Source organism: Schistocerca gregaria, unplaced genomic scaffold, assembly GCF_023897955.1.
Source record: "Schistocerca gregaria isolate iqSchGreg1 unplaced genomic scaffold, iqSchGreg1.2 ptg001531l, whole genome shotgun sequence".
Lineage (NCBI taxonomy): Eukaryota > Metazoa > Arthropoda > Insecta > Orthoptera > Acrididae > Schistocerca > Schistocerca gregaria.
Window position 1 is genome coordinate 5,001 of NW_026062815.1, and position 5,000 is coordinate 10,000.

Sequence of the window (5,000 nt, forward strand, 5' to 3'; positions counted from 1 at the left end):
GGCCTCGGATGAGTCCCGTATCGTTATTTTTCGTCACTACCTCCCCGTGCCGGGAGTGGGTAATTTGCGCGCCTGCTGCCTTCCTTGGATGTGGTAGCCGTTTCTCAGGCTCCCTCTCCGGAATCGAACCCTGATTCCCCGTTACCCGTTACAACCATGGTAGGCGCAGAACCTACCATCGACAGTTGATAAGGCAGACATTTGAAAGATGCGTCGCCGGTACGAGGACCGTGCGATCAGCCCAAAGTTATTCAGAGTCACCAAGGCAAACGGACCAGACAAGCCAATCCGATTGGTTTTGATCTAATAAAAGCGTCCCTTCCATCTCTGGTCGGGACTCTGTTTGCATGTATTAGCTCTAGAATTACCACAGTTATCCAAGTAACGTGGGTACGATCTAAGGAACCATAACTGATTTAATGAGCCATTCGCGGTTTCACCTTAATGCGGCTTGTACTGAGACATGCATGGCTTAATCTTTGAGACAAGCATATGACTACTGGCAGGATCAACCAGGGAGCTGCGTCAACTAGAGCTGAGCAGCCGGCCGCCCGGGAGTGTGTCCCGGGGGCCCGCGCGAACACGCAAGCGTCCGCTCAATTATTCTGCAAACAGGAGGAGGCCGAGCTCCCCTGCACGATACACCTCGAAACCCTCTCAGGTCCCGGCGGCGCGCAGCGCCGTCCTAGGTACTTGGTCGGTTTCGAGAGAGGCGCAATCGCCCGGAGTTAGGCGAGTAGACGGTTTTAGTGCGAACACCCTTGCTCCCAACTGAGCTTGCCGCTGCCGACAGAGGCCCGGGAGCGTGCTGTCGTGGCATTGCCGGCGGGAGACAACACGCGCCACCTATGGTGACCGGCAGCTCCAACGCCAGCGCCACACAAGGGCAAAGCCCCACTTGGGTGCAGAAGCGAACTCTCCCAGCACAGCGCACGCGCCAACACGTCCGCACAACTGCGATACAAACCACCTGCGAGAACCGCTGGGGCGACCGAGCAGCAGACGGCGTCGCGGCGCCGAGTGCCAGGCGGCGGCGCATCCTCAACGCACACAGTCCTCAATCAGACCAGCACACTGCAGATGTCCACCGCGCTTCGCACCGGGCTCGGCTGAACCAACTTTGGCCGCCAGGCGCCGCGTGCAGGGTGCGCCGCAGCGTAGCTGCGCCGCCTGCCGAGCCCGTCGGCTGGCGCTCCTGCCACTCGGCGCCCCCCACCAGCCGCCTGTTGCGCGTGCGCCCACGCAGCGCGCGGCCAACACGCCGGGCGGCCCCCCTTCACCGGCCGGGAACAGTCCCACCAAGCCACCGCCGCGTATCGCTTCATACCCACATGGGCCTAGTCACGTGTGTGGATGTGGCGGGTACCGCTGAAACAACCGGTTAATAGCTGTACCGATCGTCGCCATCACAGATTCACCTCCAGCGTGAACAACCGCTCAACAACGGATTTCCAGTTCATTTGCGTATCTTGGGCAGTAAACGTAGATGTCCACCTACATTTGCGAATTCAACAATTCTTGCATGCCAGGATGTCATGTGTCACGACACGCTACATCAGACCACATACACACTGCGACATGTGCAGAAGAGAACACGTGGAAGGTGGCCCGCGCACGTATGCGATGTCCCTTCCGCGATCCACTGTCAACCGGCATCTGCGGCATGTCCCAGATATGGAACGCGGTCCACCAGGGTAGCACTTTGTGTGAGGCAATACGACAAAGTCGGAATACACGCGTCACTACATCACACGGCTCACGCTGACCTGACCTGACTCACCGCACCACCACCCCCAGCGACCCAGGGTGACATACAATGCGTTCGTACGTTCCTCCCACACGCCTCTACGGCGTACCACAGTGCAACCTAGCTGTTATTGGGAGACGAGACAAGTAGCATCGAGCACAACATATGGAAATTGAGATTCGACACCGTTGGGCACAGCCAGCGTACGGTCACACGTATCACACTACTTCACTCTGTACGTAACTACCGATGATCGGTACAGCGTGTGGGTTACGCGTACGACATCAGCGGACAATGGACACAGACCATACCACGACGTACACTGAGGGCGTCGACATCTGAACGCAACTGAACAGCTGCGAGGCTCATTTAACACTCAAACGCCAGACCGACCAGCTTGAGAGGACGGAGACACAAAGAGAGGGGCAGAGGGGGGGGGGGGGGGGCGATATAGTCCTATTGCAGTACAATTGACAGTGGATAGCGGGAATATGTGGAAAGTAAGCAACACTCGCAAGACATCTACATGAGGATAACAACGACACCAGAGATTCCGAGCAGTGAACTATGTTAGGCAAAGGGACAACGTGGGTTAGGTTAAGGGACAACGTGGGTTAGGTTAAGGGACAACGTGGGTTAGGTTAAGGGACAACGTGGGTTAGGTTAAGGGACAACGTGGGTTAGGTTAAGGGACAACGTGGGTTAGGTTAAGGGACAACGTGGGTTAGGTTAAGGGACAACGTGGGTTAGGTTAAGGGACAACGTGGGTTAGGTTAAGGGACAACGTGGGTTAGGTTAAGGGACAACGTGGGTTAGGTTAAGGGACAACGTGGGTTAGGTTAAGGGACAACGTGGGTTAGGTTAAGGGACAACGTGGGTTAGGTTAAGGGACAACGTGGGTTAGGTTAAGGGACAACGTGGGTTAGGTTAAGGGACAACGTGGGTTAGGTTAAGGGACAACGTGGGTTAGGTTAAGGGACAACGTGGGTTAGGTTAAGGGACAACGTGGGTTAGGTTAAGGGACAACGTGGGTTAGGTTAAGGGACAACGTGGGTTAGGTTAAGGGACAACGTGGGTTAGGTTAAGGGACAACGTGGGTTAGGTTAAGGGACAACGTGGGTTACGTTAAGGGACAACGTGGGTTACGTTAAGGGACAACGTGGGTTACGTTAAGGGACAACGTGGGTTACGTTAAGGGACAACGTGGGTTAGGTTAAGGGACAACGTGGGTTAGGTTAAGGGACAACGTGGGTTAGGTTAAGGGACAACGTGGGTTAGGTTAAGGGACAACGTGGGTTAGGTTAAGGGACAACGTGGGTTAGGTTAAGGGACAACGTGGGTTAGGTTAAGGGACAACGTGGGTTAGGTTAAGGGACAACGTGGGTTAGGTTAAGGGACAACGTGGGTTAGGTTAAGGGACAACGTGGGTTAGGTTAAGGGACAACGTGGGTTAGGTTAAGGGACAACGTGGGTTAGGTTAAGGGACAACGTGGGTTAGGTTAAGGGACAACGTGGGTTAGGTTAAGGGACAACGTGGGTTAGGTTAAGGGACAACGTGGGTTAGGTTAAGGGACAACGTGGGTTAGGTTAAGGGACAACGTGGGTTAGGTTAAGGGACAACGTGGGTTAGGTTAAGGGACAACGTGGGTTAGGTTAAGGGACAACGTGGGTTAGGTTAAGGGACAACGTGGGTTACGTTAAGGGACAACGTGGGTTACGTTAAGGGACAACGTGGGTTACGTTAAGGGACAACGTGGGTTACGTTAAGGGACAACGTGGGTTACGTTAAGGGACAACGTGGGTTACGTTAAGGGACAACGTGGGTTAGGTTAAGGGACAACGTGGGTTAGGTTAAGGGACAACGTGGGTTAGGTTAAGGGACAACGTGGGTTAGGTTAAGGGACAACGTGGGTTAGGTTAAGGGACAACGTGGGTTAGGTTAAGGGACAAATTGAGTTAGGTTAAGGGACAAATTGAGTTAGGTTAAGGGACAAATTGAGTTAGGTTAAGGGACAAATTGAGTTAGGTTAAGGGACAAATTGAGTTAGGTTAAGGGACAAATTGAGTTAGGTTAAGGGACAAATTGAGTTAGGTTAAGGGACAAATTGAGTTAGGTTAAGGGACAAATTGAGTTAGGTTAAGGGACAAATTGAGTTAGGTTAAGGGACAAATTGAGTTAGGTTAAGGGACAAATTGAGTTAGGTTAAGGGACAAATTGAGTTAGGTTAAGGGACAAATTGAGTTAGGTTAAGGGACAAATTGAGTTAGGTTAAGGGACAAATTGAGTTAGGTTAAGGGATAATCTGGTACAGCCACAGTTAGGTTAAGCGATAATCTGGTACAGCCACAGTTAGGTTAAGCGATAATCTGGTACAGCCACAGTTAGGTTAAGCGATAATCTGGTACAGCCACAGTTAGGTTAAGCGATAATCTGGTACAGCCACAGTTAGGTTAAGCGATAATCTGGTACAGCCACAGTTAGGTTAAGCGATAATCTGGTACAGCCACAGTTAGGTTAAGCGATAATCTGGTACAGCCACAGTTAGGTTAAGCGATAATCTGGTACAGCCACAGTTAGGTTAAGCGATAATCTGGTACAGCCACAGTTAGGTTAAGCGATAATCTGGTACAGCCACAGTTAGGTTAAGCGATAATCTGGTACAGCCACAGTTAGGTTAAGCGATAATCTGGTACAGCCACAGTTAGGTTAAGCGATAATCTGGTACAGCCACAGTTAGGTTAAGCGATAATCTGGTACAGCCACAGTTAGGTTAAGCGATAATCTGGTACAGCCACAGTTAGGTTAAGCGATAATCTGGTACAGCCACAGTTAGGTTAAGCGATAAAGTTGGTTAAATTCGGTATTGTGTGGGAAGGGGGCAGAGAGAGAGTGGGGGGGGGGGTGGATAGTTGTGGCAGTACGCGGATGCCTGAGTCACCGTCAGATATGTCACGTCGGTTCGATGCTTGTAGCAAGAGGCTGGCGGGTCTGTGTCTCTCACTTCTGCAATTTTTCATGTGGTATAACACGAGGGCGGGGGGGTGATATTTGGTGCCCCTCTGTGTAGGATGTGTGTTGGTGGTGTTGGTTTATCTGAGCAATGGTAGTTGTCGGAGGAGTGGGGTATTGTGCTTTTATAGGTGGACCTACTGCTCTGGTTATCATAGTGTCGACGGTGCAATGTGGCAGAGAGGATGCACTCGACATTGTCGCATTCCAGATGTTTACGTATTGTGTGTCTCCGTTGCAGGC

At 52.1% G+C, this 5,000-nt stretch overlaps 1 non-coding gene across 1 annotated transcript in view; it reads right to left on the reverse strand.

The window, feature by feature from the left end:
* LOC126332864 (small subunit ribosomal RNA) overlaps positions 1-519 on the reverse strand; it is a 1,893-nt gene extending 1,374 nt beyond the window's left edge. Inside the window, exon 1 of the ribosomal RNA XR_007563983.1 lies at positions 1-519. This exon is cut by the window's left edge and continues 1,374 nt beyond it. This is a non-coding gene — a ribosomal RNA (small subunit ribosomal RNA).
* Between the last annotated feature and the right edge of the window lie 4,481 nt (positions 520-5,000).